The sequence below is a fragment of the Anolis sagrei genome, chromosome 1, assembly GCF_037176765.1.
Source record: "Anolis sagrei isolate rAnoSag1 chromosome 1, rAnoSag1.mat, whole genome shotgun sequence".
NCBI classification, from domain to species: Eukaryota; Metazoa; Chordata; class Lepidosauria; order Squamata; family Dactyloidae; genus Anolis; species Anolis sagrei.
The window spans coordinates 81,027,040-81,046,468 of NC_090021.1; the positions used below are offsets into that span (position 1 = coordinate 81,027,040).

The 19,429-nt window shown below is 43.6% G+C and overlaps 1 long non-coding RNA gene across 1 annotated transcript; it reads right to left on the reverse strand.

The window, feature by feature from the left end:
* Positions 1-5,976: 5,976 nt before the first annotated feature.
* LOC137096709 (uncharacterized) lies at positions 5,977-7,058 on the reverse strand. Its single transcript, XR_010909630.1, has 2 exons — positions 6,959-7,058; positions 5,977-6,268 (listed from the first exon to the last, which is right to left on the reverse strand). It is a non-coding gene; the product is annotated as an uncharacterized lncRNA (long non-coding RNA).
* Positions 7,059-19,429: the final 12,371 nt, after the last annotated feature.

Consider the following 19,429-nt stretch of genomic DNA (forward strand, 5'->3'; position numbering starts at 1 on the left):
ATCACAGCCTATCATCCACCACTATTTGGTTTTCTTCCTCTGCAGTCTTTTGTGCCTTGTGCATTACAGGCTTCTTGTTGCAATCCTTGAAGAATTGCTTTATCCTAAAATGTAATAGGCTGGAGCCCCACATAAGGTATGTATGCAGTTACTTAGAATTGTTATTTACTTCTCAACAGAAAGATACTGTAAATTGCACAAGTATTTTGCAGTGGTATGAAAATTTGGTGGCCATTGTCTGACTATAACCTTTACCTATACCCAATACAAATACTACTGTAATACATAGACATTCTACTGGTATATGATCTCCTTTTACACAGCTGAGCTCTCCCATGCCTGTCCAAATTATTCTCACATTTTGAGCTGTACTGTCTGTGAGCTTCCACCAACCCACCATGGGAGCAACAGCTTATTACTGTAAGGCTCATGTATATGTGTTAATAATCAGGCCTGCTACATCCATCTGGACATGCTGAAAGTCACAGCTGGCAAAGCAACATTCGCAGCGTGGCTGCTTCACTCTGCTCTTGTATTCATGTGCCCCAACCTCTGCTACAGCATTTATAAGCAATTCAGTATATTCTGTTAGAATAGTTATATCATTGTGCTGTTAACACTGCTGAAAGAGTTGTGCTCTTTAAAAGGATACACATTTATGTCCCATCTCTGGAAAAGAGCTTTAGATTCAAGCTAGAGGGATTTTTTTAAAAAAATGATTTTGTCATAAATTGTATAACAATATCCTAAACTTCAGCCAAACTTTTTCTGTGAACCATTTCCACTTGTACTTCTTTGTAATCATATGCAAGCAATGTATTGTTGGAAAACGCATAATCTGGTGAAGATTGGAAAGAACTTGTTACTTCAACCTACAGATTTTTTAAACCTAAAGTTGCACCTAGATATTTCACCTGAAGTTATTTCTAAAGGCTTCACCTTTGTGTGTCGGGGGGGGGGGGGGGTAAGGGGGGAACTGTAACTTTTAAATTTTTCTTTTAGTAGATGTGTACAACCAATTCTGTTTTCCTTTCTTTCCAATATCCTTCCTTTGTGTTTGAAGAAACCAAAACTAAAAGAAAACTCTACTGGCACCAACGAAGGGTTTTTCCTGTAGAGAATACAGGGAGATATATAAATATGACATCTTCTCAAGTTATTTGCTGATTTCCTTATGTGTTTCCAGACTGTCATGTGGCAACTGGCTTGCTAGGGGAGAAGGCATTTAATTTCAGCTTCTAGGAACATACTGTATGCATAGCTCAGCAGACTAACCAGTCTGGCACGACCACCCATCTTATTCTGATGACTGGGGAGATTCCTCATACAGGTGATTCCTCATACAGATGGCTACGGGCTGGGAAGGTCACTAACCCCTTCATGTCAATCTACATTAGAGATCCCAGAAATCTCTTTGACTCTGTTGCTGAAAGAAAATAAGACAACACAATACAATTGATTCATCTATGCTTTAGCTTTCTCTGTGTTATGATTACTTGTGAAAATGCTTAAAATTTTTCACAGCTTGAGCCTTTTTTAGGCCAATCAAAACATTACATTTTTTCCATTTCTTTCTTTCAATAAGAAAAAGTGAATGGATTGTTGAACATAAGGAGGGCACAGATGGTCCACATCCCAACTTATAGGGGACACAGGACGGCAGGGAGCCTGCATTCTCTGCCTTTTAGTCAGAGGTCTAGGGCAAAGGAGAGATCAAACTGGTCTCATCTATCAGCTTGAGAATGAACAGCTGCACTTGCTTCCATCCCAAAAGAGCACACAGCTCCTGCAATGGCCTGGATTGTCATAGTCCGGAATCATCTGATGTTAGCATAGTAAATCCTGCCATTAGGAAGTAACAACAGCTACCCACTTCCTAACTGTTTCTCTGTCCTAGAGGATGGATGGAGTTGCTTCTTGACCATAGCCTGTCCTTCATCCCAGTAAAGTAGTCTGCTGGAAGAGCACTACTGAAAGAGGATTCAATTTTCATTCTTGCAAGATCAGCCCCTCCGTTAATGGTGTTTCAAAGAAAACTAAAAACCTGGCTGTTCGAACAGGCGTTCGGTTAAACAATTGTAATGTACACGATGAATATAGGAAACGGAATTATGGAAGACGAATTGGATCACGATTCTAGTTACGAGACGTTAAGGTGTTCTTATTGATGTGTCATTTTGTATATTATGCTGTTAATGGTTTTTAAATTTTGTATGCTGTTGGATTGACTTTTGCTCTTGTTTTAAACCGCGTTGAGTCACCTACAATGCTGAGAAATTGCAGTATACAAGCAAAGTAAATAAATAAATAAATAAATTTTGCACTTGAGAAGAAGGAGAGCACCATGTTGCCCTTTGCATAGTCGACAATGTGCTGGTTTAGCTCTGGATCTCAACCACTGACTGAAACATACATATGTGTACTATTAATAATCTAGTGTAAGTCACCTGGAAGCGTATTTAGTAATACATCTTTTAATAGTAAAATTCAATATAGTATCAGGACCGGTATCCGCAGTTTCAACAATCGTCATCTGACAAAATATGCCCTCTCTAGGAATTGTAGATCCTTCAGGCAGTTCTATGGTAGATCAGCTTTGATGAGGTGTCTCTATTTACCATGGTCCTGGTAACAGACACCATCACACTAATCAACCAGAAGTTCACAGACAACATTACAGCTCTGTTTCATCATTGCCTCATCACAAGCTACTTCCAGTAGAACAATGAATTCTATGAATGGAAAGATGGAGTAGCTATGGGGAGCCCTCTCAGCCCAGTCATAGTAAATTTCTACATGGAACACTTTGAAAAACAAGCCCTGGAAACAGCAACAAAAAAGTCTATATGTTTCAGATATGTGGATGACACCTTCACCATTTGGAGCCATGGAGAAGAAGAAATAAACAGGTTCCTGGACCACCTTAACAGCATCCACCCAAACATCCAATTCACTATGGAAAAAGAAATTGAAGGAAAATTGCCATTTCTAAATATCCTAGTCATCCACAAACTAGATCAACAATTGGGTAATACAGTTTACATAAAACCCACACACACAGATAGATACTTACATAAAAACTCCAGCCATCATCTAAGTAAAAAAAGAAGCACCATTAAAGACCTGGCAGACATGCAAAAAAGAATCTGCAAATCCCACCTCCTCCAAGATGAACTGAACCACCTAAACTGGGCTCTACAGGCCAATGGATACTCCACCTCAGACATCAGAAGAGCTGCAAGACCAAGTAAAAGCCACAGGAGTAAAAACAAAGATCCGCCCAGAGGAAAAGTGTTCTTGCCATACATTAAGGGAACCACTGACCACATAAGGAAGCTGATGAGGAAACAAAACATGCAAACAATATACAGACCCACTAAGAAAATCCAACAAATGCTATGTTCAGCAAAAGACAAGAGAGATCCTCTCACTTCTACAGGAGTCTACTGTGTTCCATGCAGCTGTGGACAAGTCTACATAGGGACCACCAAATGCAGCATTGCCCAAACATGAATCAAGTAACATGAAAGGTACAGCAGACTACTTCAGCCAGAGAAGTCAGCCATAGCACAGTACCTGATGAACCAACCTGGACACAGCATATTATTTGAGAACACAGAAATACTGGACCATTCTAACAACTACCATGCCAGCTAGGCTACACAGAGAAGCCACTGAAATCCACAAGCATGTGTACAATTTCAACAGAAAGGATGAAACAATGATAATGAACAAAATCTGGCTACCAGTATTAAAAACCCTAAAATCATAACAGTAAATAAAGACAGGAACTTCAGACAAGAAACAATCAGGGACAGCTAATCACTTCTCAACAAAGGATGCCCCTACACAGTACGAAGCCACAACTTGAAAACTGCTGGGCCATTAAATGTTAATCAAGGTAGCCAATTGAAACATCCACACCTACCGCCAACAGACATGAGTTCTTTCTCCCACCCTAGACATTCCACAGTTTCCTAGTTTCCAACAGACCTCACAACCTCTGAGGATGCCTGCCATAGATGCAGGTGAATCGTCAGGAGAGAATGCTTCTGGAACATGGCCATACAGCCCAAAATACTTATAGAAACCCAGTGATTCCCACCATGAAGGCCTTCAACAACACAATTCTATGGTATGCTTCCTCCAAGTTGAAGGAAACAGAAAAGGATATTTTTTTCTAGGAATTTTGGCAGAAGTAAGGCATTTCAAGGGCTCACTATGATCCACACTTTTCTGTTTCCATTGTAAATTCAGTAAAATATTTCTACTGATAGAGTCATACTGTACTCAAATTGACAGTTTGTGTGATACCTGAATATACTTCTATATATTTCATTCACCCAAATTAACCAAATAACAATGTCAAAAATTTTATTGTTCTAGTTTTCATAAATATGTACACATTTTTTTCAGTTGTCTATGCTGCTATACCGCTATGCTGCTATACTGAAAAAAGCAACTTTTCCTACTGATATTTTCCAGCTGTGTAACATTTGTGCTTCCTATCATCCTAACAAGTCTTTATTTAATTTGCATCAGTGATTCACCAACATAAAAGGAGAGTTTTATAGTATTCCACTTTAGAACTTACATCTGAGTGGTATTAATAAACAACTGATCAGCCACACTGACTAGACTTATAAATAAGCCTCTTTTCAAGTTTTGGAGACTAAAAATACATGAGAAAATAAAACACTACAGTGCTTTATGAGTGTATTCCTTTTATACTGTTTATGTATTGTAGCACTCATTTGTCATTGAGGCTAAAGTCCCCAAACCACACAAAAAATCCTTTAAGAACCAAGTGATTTTGATTCAAATACACTACAGGATTATTATTATTTTTTTAGTTTGGCAAAAATGTTGATAGGGGATTGTGAAATACTTTCCCCAAATGAAAAATATTTGAAGAACAATTTGGTGGCAAGAGTTAAAAGAAATAAACACGGGTAAGTGTCAGGAATCTGTAGTAATAGCCAAGCATTTTAAAAAGTTATCAGAGAAGGAGACAGAGCTGTGCAGTGCAAAGATTGTCCAGTCCAAGCCAGAAATCTTTGGGTTGTTGTTTTGTGATTTCAAAGTTATTTCTGACCTATGGCAACCTATCATGGAATTTTCTTGACAAGATTCAGAAGGGGTTGGCCTTCATCTGAAGCTAGAAGAGCGTGGCTTGCCCAAGGCCACCCAATGGGTTTCCATAGTCAAGCTGGGATTCAACCTCCAACATTTCTCAGACTCTGCTCTCCAGAGTCAAAGTGCAATGCCCAAACCACCCCCAACCAAACATTCTCAAATGAGAAAATCTGTAAAAATGATTTCCCCCTTTTTAACCTCCACGAAGTAGGGTGTAAGTACCCTAAAGTCACCAGATCCTGTCTGACCTTGAAAGCTAAGTAGGGTGACTTGAATGGGTGACTACCAAGAAATACCAGGTGGTGTAGTCTATATTTGAGAAGAAGGAACTAGCAGGAATTCTCTGAGTATTCTTTTCTTGAGAAAACCATAGGAAATTCATGGTGTGACCACGGAAACTAGGACGCAAAACAATTACTTCAAACTACAGGAAAGGAGATTCCACCAGAACATAAGGAAGAACTTCCTGACTGTGAGAGCTGTTCAGCAGTGGAACTTTCTGCCCCAGACTGTGGTAGAGGCTCCTTCTTTGGAGGCTTTTAAACAGAGGCTGGATGGCCATCTATTGGGGGTGCTTTGAACGCAACTGTCTTGCTTCTTGGCAGGGGGTTGGACTGGATGGCCCATTAGGTCTCTTCCAATTCTATGATTCTAAGATTCTAAGTCAACAGGTGACTTGGAGTTTCACACACATTTTTAATCATGTCAGAGGTGAATTAAGAATACTGCAAGTCACTTCTGGTATGAGAGAATTGGCTGCCTGCAAGGATGTTGGCCAGGGGACACCCAGATGTGTAAGCTCACAGCAGCCGCTCCCAGAAAAGACACAGGACGCCAATCCGTAATCAATCAGGAAACTTTTACTACTGGATGCATATACACAATGAAAGCCAGGATTGGCGCACCGACACAAGTCAACCCTTATATACCCTCCCCCACATTCGAATCCCCTCTTCCCGCCTGACAAATATCCCGCGCAATATTCCCCGCCAAACCACCAACGGCCCCTCCCAAGGCCACCAGCTGCAATCCCTTATCAGTTCTCCATGTCAGGGATCCGGTTTTGTGCGCCAACATCCAAGGCCAGGAAACCGAGTCCTGACATAATGTCCCCCTCCACCTCTTCTTCTTCCTGGAAGGGAAATATACGTCACCATTATGTTCCTTCTTCATCTAGCGGACCTTGGTATTTTTTCAACAAACTACAATGAAACGTTGGGTGTATTTTCCCCAATACCTTAGGTAGTTTCAGGGTATATGTCACTTCATTCACCTTGTTAGAAATCCTAAAAGGACCGATGTATTTGGGAGACAACTTCCGAGAGGGGGTATTTAACTTAAGGTTTTTTGTGCTCAGCCACACTAAATCCCCTTCTTCCAATTTGTCACCTTCCCTCCTTTTCCGATCTGCAAACAACTTATATTTTCGTTGTGCCTCTCGTAGTGATTTTGCCACTCCCTCCCAGTTCGCCTTCATCTTGTCTGACCATCCTTCCTTTCCCTCCAGTTCTTCCCCCCAACTCGGCAGTTTGGGAAAAGGGGTTACTTCCATGCCGTATACTACCTCAAAGGGGGACTTCCCTGTGGATGCGTGACAGGCTCCATTGTACGCAATTTCTGCAAACGGGAGTAGATCGGCCCAGTCAGTTTGGCATTGGTTTGTGTATGTTCTTAGGAACATTCCCAAGGTCTGTTGTGTGCGTTCGACCCCCCCATTTGTCATGGGATGGAACGCTGAGCTCAAGGTCCTTTCCACCCCCATCAATTGCATGAAACCTTCCCAGAACCTGGCTGTAAATTGTACCCCTCGATCACTAATTACCTGGTCCGGACAACCATGCAACCGGTAGATATGTTTGATAAACAACTCAGCCAATTTCTCTGCAGATGGCAATTTAGGCAGCGCTATGAAATGTGCTTGTTTTGAGAATATGCTCCCCTTTGGGCCTCGTCCCCTCCCTCCATCCTCCGGCATTCTTGACAACGCGTCTGCGACCACATTTTGGTTCCCCTTTTGGAAACGCAGCTTGAAATCAAATCTGCTGAAATACTGCCCCCATCTTATTTGCTTCGCTGACAATTGCCTGGGTGAAGTGAGGTATTGTAAGTTTTTATGGTCGGTCCACACTTCAAAGGGGATGCCGCTTCCTTCTAATAAGTGCCTCCATGTCTCTAGGGCCCTCACTACTGACAGAGCCTCTTTTTCCCACACCGGCCAGTTTCGTTCAGTTTCGCTGAACTTTTTTGAGATGAACCCGCATGGCTTCAACCTCCCTTCTGGGTCCCTTTGCATCAGGGCCGCCCCGTACGCCCAATCTGATGCGTCACAATGGATCACGAATGGTTTGGTTAAATCGGGGTGGATTAATACCGGTTCTTCAGTGAATCTGCGCTTCAGTTCCTCAAAAGCCCTTTGGCATTCAATTGACCAATCTAACTTTGCTCCCGGGGATCGTACCTTTACTGTTTCCCCCCTTCCCTTTGTCTTTAGCAGTTCAGTTAAGGGCACCGTTATCTGAGCAAATTCCTTTATGAAACCCCGGTAGAAATTTGCAAACCCGAGGAATGATTGCAACTGTTTGCGCGTTTGGGGAGGGCTCCACCCCCTGACATCCTCCACTTTTGCTGGATCCATTGCTATCCCTCCCTTGGATATTCGGTATCCCAGGAAGTCTATCTGTTCTTTATTGAACTCACATTTTGGCAGTTTTGCAAACAGTTTTGCCTCCCTCAATTTCTGGAGCACCTCTCTCACCAATTTGACATGAGATCGTCTATCACGGGTAAACACAATTACATCATCCACAAAGCAAAACACCCCGCGATACAATAGTGGGTGTAACACCTCATTAATCATCTGCATAAATGCTGATCCAGAGCCCTTTAACCCGAAGGGGCAGACGGAGAATTCAAAATGGCCGAACGCGCAGGTGAACGCAGTTTTCCACCTGTCCTCGGGCCTTATGCGCAGTTTATGATAAGCTTCGATTAAGTCAATTTTCGTGAACACCCTTGCTTCCGACAATCTCGATAGTAAGTCCTTAGTCAGTGGCATGGGGTAGTTGTTGGTGGTGCTCACTGCGTTCAGCCCCCTATAGTCCACGCACAGTCTCAATGAGCCATCCTTTTTGTGCCTAAACAACACTGGGGCTCCCAAGGGTGATTCGGAGGGCCTTATAAACCCTCGGGCCAAGTTTTTATCAATATATTTCCTCAGTTCCTCCATCTCCTTGACTGACATGGGGTACAATCTACTCCTGGGCAACTTAGCGTCCTCATTGAGTTCAATCTTTACTTCGACCCTCCTAGGAGGGGGAAGCTGGTCTGCCTCCTTCTCGTCAAACACATCCTCAAAGTCTCTGTATTCAGGGGGAATTTCCTGCACCCCACCTGCCGTGTTTTCTTCCCCCTTGCAACAATTTCCTCTTTCTCCGCTCTGGAATGTTATGCTGCCTTCCCTCCAATTGATCTGTGGGTTGGCTTCTCTTAACCATGGCATCCCCAGTATCACATTGTAAGTAGCCATAGGGGATACAACGAAGGTTATGCTGCCTTCCCAGCTCCCCACTTTACACCTCACTTCTCCCACTTCAAACCGTGCCGGGGCCCCAGCCGCCACTGACCCATCTAGCTGCGAAAACGCTATGGGGCTCTGCAAGGGGGTTTTCTCACATTTCAGCTCGTCTGCTAGCTCTGGGGCCATAATGTTTCTTGAGCAGCCGCAATCCATGAGAGCCTTGCAGCTGGCCCACTTCCCCTCCCCTTCTAGCCTGATCGGGAATACTAGCATTCCTGGGCTGTGACTCACCAGATCACCCACCGGGGCCCTAGAAGGGGGGCTCTCCTCCGCTCTCTTCCCTGCAGCCGGTTTGAACTTTGGGAAATGGGATTCTCCCCCTTTCCTTTGTCTGCATTCGGCAGCCCGATGGCCCAGGCGACCGCATACATAACAAGGGCCCCTCTGCTCCTTGGGCCCTCGGGCCGGGGCTTTTCCGACCGTGCTTCTCTCCGTTCTCCGACTCTCCTCCTTCGCCCTCGTCTGCTGCGGCGCTGCTCCTTGATGCCTCTTGACCTGTGCCAAGGTCGTCTCGATGCGGCCGGCCAGCTCGATCCATCCACCTATCTCCTCCGGGTCGTCGCGATGAAGCGCCCAGGTCAGGATTTCCTTCCGCAAGCCCTCCTTGAAGATCTGGACCTTGGTGGTGTTGGACCACTCTGGGACCTTCTCCGCCCTCAACCGGAATTCCTCCACGTACTCAGATACGGAACGATGTCCTTGGGTTATCGTTTGCAGCCTTTCCCTCGCCCGGACCCTCTCGAGCGGATCCCTGAAGCGCGCCTCCATCGCAGCCAGGAATCGCCTTGTAGATCCCAAACATGGGTCGTGCCTGGCGTGGAGCTGGACATACCATTCCGCTGCTCCCCCTCTCAGTGCTGCGCCCACTGCTCGCACTCTGCTTGCTTCCGATCCGAAGGTAAGGGCGTTATCTTCTAGATATCCCCTCACCATAGTCAGGAAGTATGCGAGGTTCCCGGCTTCTCCTCCGAATTCGATCCTCAGCTCCTCCCTCCTAGGTTGGTATGGAAGGAGCTGCCTTCCCCGGTTCTCCGCTCGCGGTGGCCCTCCCTGGAGCCCTCTCTGCTCCGGGGGCAATTCCTGACGCCCTGTGCCGCGCCCGGCTCCGGCCGGGGGCACCAGGAACGTCTGCTGGGGCGCCAGTCCCCGGGGTCGCTCCTCCTCCTCATCGCTCTCCGCAGCAGCCCTCCAGCTCGTCTGTGTTTTAGGACGTGCCCCGGGTTCCCGGTCACTCCTCTCCCCTGCGCTCCACATCGATTCCCCTCGGGGTGGTGGTTCCTCCAACAGGGGGGCCAGCCTCTCCATCACCTTTGACATCATCGCGAGGGTTGTCTCCATTGATGCCATCTTTTCCTCCAGGCACTCCAATCTCTGCGGGGAGGGAAACTCTAGCCCACTGCTTTCTCTCGCTGCCGCCCCTGCCCCCTTCACTCGCCTCTGTGTGACTCCGTTGGGCTGGGCATATGCAGTCGATGAAGCCAAGGCATTCACTCTCTCCAGCTCCTCTTCTGCATTTCCGAAAGGGGAGGCTGGTTCTCCCCCCTCCGTTGGATCTTCTTCCCGTTGCATAGGGGTACCTCACCACAGCCGTGGGATGGCACCGATAAATCCTGGCTTAATGTAAGCTCACAGCAGCCGCTCCCAGAAAAGACACAGGACGCCAATCCGTAATCAATCAGGAAACTTTTACTACTGGATGCATATACACAATGAAAGCCAGGATTGGCGCACTGACACAAGTCAACCCTTATATACCCTCCCCCACATTCGAATCCCCTCTTCCCGCCTGACAAATATCCCGCGCAATATTCCCCGCCAAACCACCAACGGCCCCTCCCAAGGCCACCAGCTGCAATCCCTTATCAGTTCTCCATGTCAGGGATCCGGTTTTGTGCGCCAACATCCAAGGCCAGGAAACCGAGTCCTGACACAGATGTGTTACCATCCTGTGGGAGGCTTCTCTCATGTCCCTGCATGGGAAGCTGGGGCTGACAGATGGGAGCTCACCCCATCTCACAGATTTGAACTGCCGACCTTTAGGTCTTCAGGTCAGCAGTTCAGCTGACACTAGGATTTAACCCATTGCACCACTGCAGCTCCCTCACACACATGAAAGAAGCAACTATATACAGAGAGATGCCAACTCATTTCATCCTGCCTTTCCAACTATGTGGGTGTAGCACATTGAGGGAGTGTTGAGAGAGACGATATAGTCAAATGGAAGATGGTTTCCATATGAACTGGCAAGAGTCTGCATCGATGTGTGTGACTTTACAATGATGGAGTAATGTCACTGACATGGTGCATGACCGTGCCAATTAATTGTGATCGTGCTCCTTGAGACCCTGTCCAATGAGAGAGGACATTATTTCTTTCTTTAGGGCATTTATATCCCACTCTTTAGCCTAAGAGGCTCTCAGAGCTGCTTATAAATTAATTTGACAACTCACTGCCCTCAGGCTTACAACATAAGAAACATCAGGCAAAGGGTATTGCAATATGAGATGGCACTGGCTCTAGCATAATGCTGGCTGCTGGGACATGATGTGCATTAGCGCACATTGAATTTAGGCGTATTGTGGAATGGGACATGTTGTACATTGGAGCATGTTGTGCCTCAGTATTGTTGTGCAACTGCCACATTCTGAGCTCTGCTTGGGCAATGGTCCCTATGGCATAGCTATGTCTGCATTCTCTGCAGAGAATACGAACATTGCACAACTTTATCAGTCAGTTTGCAATAATATAACTGTCAGACAAGATGGCAGCCTTTGTTTTTTAACAGTTTCTCCTAAGCCTAAGCCAGCCTCGGGACCCAAAAACATGGTTGAAATTTTGAGGCACAACATTTTTTAAAAGATTTTTCAAAATCAGAGGGTCTAGCAGCTCTCAAAATTCCCACGTAAGCTCGGTGCTCCTAACTACCGGAGGCTGCTTATCCCCAAAGTGGAGCTCAGTCAGGGATTGGGCAACATTGGCCTTCCATTTCTTGTTGAACTATAACTTCCATTAGTCCTGGTCAGCATAGCCAATAAGGGATCACAGGAATTGCTGTCTCACAACATCATTCCCTCCAACACTTCCAAGACACATGTGGCAGAAAATATCAGTGTCTGGTCAACAGAATATGATCAGCCAACAAGGGAACAAACATTATTAATGAGAAAGAACTCACAAAACTGCTATTTTAAACTGAGAACACCTGGAATTCATGCAGTGAGTGTAGGAAAGCTTTAGAAACCCAAAGAAGTCAACCGGGAACAATAAGACTGGGCTGCCTCCTCTTTTCTCTTTCCTGTTGTTAAGTGCAAAATGTTTGCTCTTTGAAATCAGTTTAAATCAATTGAACTAGGACAAAGGAAGAAAGTGGAAGGAAAAACTAAACTACATTTTCAGAGCAGGTGAGAAAGTGGGATAACAGGACAATTGTTGCCAAACCAGGACAGTTGGAGGATATGTACCTTGTAACATCTAGGGAACTACACATTTCTGGTCCCCATGCAGGTTTTTGTGACTTAAATTCTCTCCCTATTCTAAAAGCTGCTACTTCCTGCCAGTTTGTTTTCAATATGAAGTGGTTCAATTCACTCCCATCCTGCTGTCAATTCTCATATAGCACAATGGCAGTGAATCATCTGTGTTGTATTTGAAATGCAAATTCTAACCTGGCTTTGCTGCAACTTGCTCAGTGAATCCACTTATCTCATAATTATCGAATGCAAATGTAAATGCAGGGCACTGCTTTCCCATCCTGCTTGAGGTGGAGAGGACCGCATCCTTTGGGATACTTGATGTAAATGAGGCCTAAATTTAAACATCCCAAAGGGAGCTGCATTACCATCTATACAGTGGATCCTGCTCTCTCCACTCTTCTAGTTATTTACTGAGCATAGATTGTTCTTAGTGTTACTTTCTGTTTAATGTTGGACAGAGGCACTAGGAATCCTTATCACCAAGTTTCTAAGCCTTAGATGTCTGAAAAACAGAACAAGTGAGATGATGTACTTCTTGACCTTTCATGACTAGCATTTCAATTAATGGAACGGACTTTTGAGTCATGCAGGATTGGATGTTAAAGTTGCCACTGGGGCATTCAGGGAGGAGCTAAGGGAGTGGCAATGTGTAAAGCCAAAAATGATCGGGTTCATTTTACCACATGTTGCAAAAATCATACTTCCCATGCATTCTAAATCTCCATGTATTACATTATGGTCATTGGTACTGTAAAACTGCATTAATTGTAAAGCTAGTCATATAATGAGGATGCAGTCTCTTCCTACCTATGAAACTGCCCATAATTATGACAACTCACTAAGAATGGGTGGAATTATTTTCCAGATTATCAAGGGCTACATGGTATTCTTCATTTAGCTTTGGATAAGAAACAGGTTTTTTTATATAAAAAAATCTCTTTGTGTGTGAGAGAGACAGACAAAGAGAGAGATTCAGGCGCAATCTCTACACAGATATATCAGAAATTATTACTTTGTTTCAAATTTTGTCCTTCCAGTTACAGTTACTTCATTTTCCCAATAAACTGAAACATTATGTGATTTTTTTTAATGTGCTATAATTGAGATTATATTGCTCCATGCCTTGACAGGTAACAGACCAATAAACACATGTAATAGCCATACTGATTAAGTGAGCATCACATGTCAGTCATGCTCTGTCCCCCTTTATGCTAAATCCCTTAATCCCCAGGTTTCACGGGTAAATATGACTTAGCAGGATAGGTAAGCTCAAACACCACTACTTTTTGCAGTCAACAGGGACTTCTGAGGTGGTCTGGGCAGGATCCCACATTTAGTCTGCACTGTGGATTTCATTTTCCTACATTCTGCCAAAGAGACAGCTGTCGCATATGCCATAGCTTGGGGGATGGCTTGCAGAGCTGGCTCACAACCATTTAAATCTTGTCCCTCCGCCCATTACTAGTAAGACATATGTCTCTTCTTTTCCTTCAGACCTAAACTAAGATTTACAAATTAAGGAAGGGTGTTTGCTTACACATCCCGATTTTTCAAGGCTGATTGTGAGGACTTGTGATTGAGGGATGTTATAGATATCAGGCAGAGAAATGGAAGCGCCATGTAAACTTTTTGCAACTTTGGATTTCAGCTTGATCTCTATTAGACGTAAAAACTCTTTACCACTATTAAAAATTCCCTTTCCAGCTACATCTAATTTCCAAGATGTAGACATCGAGGGCTATAACCTCTTTCACAGAAACCGAACAAAGGGGAGAGGAGGCGGAGTAGCCTTATATGTCAAAAACTCTTATGCTGCAGAAGAAATGCATGACAGCAATCTGGGAAACCAGCTTGAAAGCATCTGGATAAGAATCAAGGGAACTGGGACTCAAAAAGATCTTGTTGTAGGAGTCTACTACAGACCTCCAAGCCAGGAGGAAGAACTTGATGAAGTCTTCTGCCAACAGTTGACCAAACAGGCACAGAAAAGAGATGTAGTAGTCATGGGCGATTTCAACTATCCCGATATTTGCTGGAAAACAAACTCGGCCAAGAGTACAAAGTCCAACAAATTCCTTGCTTGCCTTGCAGACAATTTCATGGTCCAGAAGGGGATTGGCTACTCTTGATCTCATCCTAACAAATGTGGAGGACCTGATGAATGCGGTTGAAGTGGTAGGATCCTTAGGGGCAAGAGACCATGTGCTCCTGCAATTTGAGGTACAAAGAAAGGCCGAAACTAAGACAAGTCAAACCCGCATTTTGGACTTTAGGAGAGCTGATTTCCAAAAAATGAAGGAAACACTGAGCAGCATTCCGTGGACACAGATACTAAAAGACAAGGGAGTTACGGATGGATGGGAGTTTCTCAAGAGTGAAATACTCAAGGCACAGTTGCAAACCGTGCCAACAAAAAGAAAAAATAGGACAAGTGCAAAGAAGCCAGAATGGATGTCCAAAGAACTTCTAACTGTGCTGAGACACAAAAGAGACATGCACAAGAACTGGAAAAAGGGAGAAATCACCAAAGAAGAATTCAAACAAATAGCCAACAGCTGTAGGGAAAAGGTCCGCAAGGCTAAAGCACAAAACGAGCTCAGGCTTGCCAGGGACATTAAAAACAATAAAAAGGGATTCTTTTCCTATGTCAGTAGAAAAAGGAAAAACAAGGAGGCGATAGGGCCTCTTCGAGGAGAAGATGGGGCAATGCTGACAGGGGATAGGGAAAAGGCGGAACTACTTAATACCTCTTTGCCTCGGTCTTCTCACAAAAAGAAAGTCATCTTCAACCTCAGCAAGACGGAGTGGATGAGGGATTTGAGGACATCCAAATTGGGAAACAAGTCGTACAGGAATACCTGGCCGCTCTAAATGAGTTCAAGTCCCCAGGGCCAGATCAACTACACCCAAGAGTATTGAAGGAACTAGCGGAAGTCATTTCGGAACCATTGGCAACCATCTTTGAGAGTTCTTGGAGAATGGGAGAAGTTCCAGCAGATTGGAGGAGGGCCAATGTGGTCCCAATCTTCAAGAAGGGAAAAAAGGATGGCCCAAACAACTACCGTCCGGTCAGCCTCACGTCAATACCAGGCAAGATTCTGGAAAAGATTGTTAAGGAAGTGGTCTGCAAACACTTAGAAACAAATGCGGTCATTGCTAATAGTCAACATGGATTTATCAAAAACAAGTCATACCAGACTAATCTGATCTCTTTTTTTGATAGAGTTACAAGCTGGGTAGATGCGGGGAATGCCGTGGATGTAGCGTACCTGGATTTCAGTAAGGCCTTTGACAAGGTCCCCCATGACCTTCTGGCAAGGAAACTAGTCCAGTGTGGGCTAGGCAAAACTACGGTGAGGTGGATCTGTAATTGGTTAAATGGACGAACCCAGAGGGTGTTCACCAATGCTTCCTCTTCATCCTGGAAAGAAGTGACGAGCGGAGTGCCGCAGGGTTCCGTCCTGGGCCCGGTCCCTTTCAACATCTTTATTAATGACTTAGATGAAGGGCTAGAAGGCAGGATCATCAAGTTTGCAGACGACACCAAATTGGGAGGGATAGCCAATACTCCAGAGGACAGGAGCAGGATTCAAAACTATCTTGACAGATTAGAGAGATGGGCCAAAACTAACAAAATGAAGTTCAACAGTGACAAATGCAAGATACTCCACTTTGGCAGGAAAAACAAAATGCAAAGATAAAGAATGGGGGACGCCTGGCTCGAGAGCAGTACGTGTGAAAAAGATCTTGGAGTCCTCGTGGACAACAAGTTAAACATGAGCCAACAATGTGATGTGGCGGCAAAAAAAGCCAATGGGATTTTGGCCTGCATCAATAGGAGCATAGTGTCTAGATCTAGGGAAGTAATGCTACCTCTCTATTCTGTTTTTGGTTAGACCACACCTGGAATATTGCGTCCAATTCTGGGCACCACAATTCAAGAGAGATATTGACAAGCTGGAATGTGTCCAGAGCAGAGCGACTAAAATGATAAAAGGTCTGGAGAACAAGCCCTATGAGGAGCGGCTTAAGGAGCTGGGCATGTTTAGCCTGAAGAAGAGAAGGCTGAGAGGGGATATGATAGCCATGTATAAATATGTGAGAGGAAGCCACAGGGAGGAGGGAGCAAGCTTGTTTTCTGCTTCCCTGGAGACTAGGACGCGGAACAATGGCTTCAAACTACAAGAGAGGAGATTCCATCTGAACATGAGGAAGAACTTCCTGACTGTGAGAGCCGTTCAGCAGTGGAAAGAGTTCCACTGCTGAACGGCTCTCACAGTCAGGAAGTTCTTCCTCATGTTCAGATGTTCACACTCTGCCCTGGAGTGTGGTGGAGGCTCCTTCTTTGGAAGCTTTTAAACAGAGGCTGGATGACCATCTGTCAGGGGTGATTTGAATACAATATTCCTGCTTCTTGGCAGGGGGTTGGACTGGATGGCCCATGAGGTCTCTTCCAACTCTTTGATTCTATGATTCTATGAAAGACAAGCAACCTGGTCCCATATAATTTTTGGGAATTAGTAGAAAAGTTAGCTGTTGCAACATCGATGACAGACGGGGGCGGGGGGGAACTACATTAAGACCTTGAATATCCCACCCCTGTCTACACAAAACATATATGTATGTACACGTGAGGTGATATGGGGAAAGTGAGGAATCAAACCTCACAAACTCAGTGACCTGTAGTTCATGCTTGGAACACACTTTCTCTGTGACACCTTTATTAATATGTGTTTTTTACAGGGTGCAATCTTTATATGTCTGTGTATTGTGCACATAGTACAAAACTTAGGAAGTATGATATTCTTCATCTTGAAAGCATTAAAATACATTAAAAAGGAATAATGCCTTTATTTTGAGTAGTGTGGGAGACATGTCAAGTCCAGGTGCAAAAGGCATTTGGAGCATGTCTGGCTTCTTGATTCCTTAGCAAAATGTAAGAAATTATTGAGGTCAATAGGAAATCGAAGTCAATTGGAGACTTCTTTTTATCTGATGTCTAACGTTTCCTTTGATTTAGATGTCAAGAGCAACTGAAAAATTTTCAAGCTCTGGCACATTTTGGTGTCTGGCCCAGTGGCATGGTTATCCAAGCTATAAAGAAGTTCACATCCTCAGTTTAATGATGAAATCACACACACACACATGCACACACACACCCCTTACAGGATCTGACTCCAAACCTGGAGTCAATATGTAGCTTCCAATTCTCCTCACAGGTTACCTCAGTGTAATCACAGACTGACTTCCAACCGTATAACTTTAGTTGTGTCACTTGACACAAGACTCCAATATATAGGTTGAAACAAAAAATGTTTATTCATGAATTCTTTGGCACATAAGTTTATCTGTTACAAAGTACTTTACTTCAGTTCCACTTGGATATTACTGCAACTGTCTTTTACTCCTTTGAATACTTTAAATTGTTATTACATAACTTTCAAATAGTTAACTTGTTTCTAATCTGTTAGGCCACTTTCTTCTCCTTCAAAATTATTTTTATCCTCAGCCTCCTGGCTGGCTAACTTAAGACTTTTAGTCACTCTCTTCTGTCAATATTGTGATCAAAAACTTATTTCCAAAGGAATCTCTGTCTCTCAGTTCTACTCAACTGATAATTTAGACTTGGAAGCTTCAAACTTAAATACTGATCTTCTTCCCTTTAGCTCCTGGCTAGAGACTCTACTTTTCAAAATGTTCCCCTCTATTTTTATCTAGCTCTGTCCCTTTTCTTGCTAGCCACTCTCAAATAGATACATTTCTACTGCAAAGGCTACATATCCATGGTAACCCAACAACCAATCAGATGTAACCAACTCCTGACTGCCCTTGCCATACTATCAACACTAATAAACACAGACAATAAAACTCCACTACAATTAACTTTTCCGTTACAGCAGCACAAACAGTATGGGTAATCAATTGTCTTGTTTTATTTGTAATTATTTTGCTCACTCACATTTTAGTTACCTGATATTTAGCAGAGCAGATTTTAAAAATGCCTGCATGTGAATACATTTGTTGCTCCTCTGGCAATAGTCAACATAAAGATATACTTGAAGACATTTCGTCCCATGTGCTCAGATCCTGTAAGGGGTGTGTGTGTGCATGTGTGTGTGTGTGATTTCATCATTAAACTGAGGATGTGAACTTCTTTATAGCTTGGATAACCATGCCACTGGGCCAGACACCAAAATGTGCCAGAGCTTGAAAATTCTTCAGTTGCTCTTGACATCTAAATCAAAGGAAACGTTAGACATCATACTGTCCTTTTGACATAATCATGGACAATGATCTGTTTGCCTCTGAATTTCAGGAAGTGTTTGCCTGTGGCATTTCAGAGAGATAAAAAGAAGTCTCCAATTGACTTCGATTTCCTATTGACCTCAATAATTTCTTACATTTTGCTAAGGAATCAAGAAGCCAGACATGCTCCAAATGCCTTTTGCACCTGGACTTGACATGTCTCCCACACTACTCAAAATAAAGGCATTATTCCTTTTTAATGTATTTTAATGCTTTCTAGATGAAGAATATCATACTTCCTAAGTTTTGTACTATGTGCACAATAAGACATGTGCATTTTACTTAATCTTGCATCCAAAGAAATGGATTGTAATCTGCAAATGTTAAAATAAATATGTTGGCTTGAAAGTTGCCACAGGACTCTTCCCTCACTTTTAAAAAATGGGTTTCCTAAAATAGTTTAAGATGGCTAACTCTTTGAAAAATACAAAGTGGAGGCCTTTAAAACATTAAAGAAAAGCACAATATATCAGAAAAATTTGGCTGAAGGTCAAAAGGGATTGGGAAATATATGTCAGGATCGAAACAAATGCACACAGAGCAACTGGAAAGTGTGAAGAAAGCTCACAGAATAATAGTATATTAAAATGCTCTTTGTTCCACTCTTTTTCTTTTATATGAGATGATTTCCTTCATTGGCAATAAGCATGAAGAAATGATGACATTTTTAGGCTGGAGGATCTTTGCTTGTCTACTTTTCTAGCACATCATTTCACCCACCTTGGCAGCTTCAAATGCTTTCACATCAGTCAGTGCTTGGCTGATGGAAATTTGACAGACTGATTTGATAACCATGTAAAAAACAGATTTTCATAATAAAGAGCAAGCAACAAAAAAGGGTCATGTCCAAGGGGATCCTGGTGCTCAATATTTGAAACGTAAGGGACGGATTAATGAGAACCTACTATCCATAAACTGTAGATCAGCAGATGGTGTA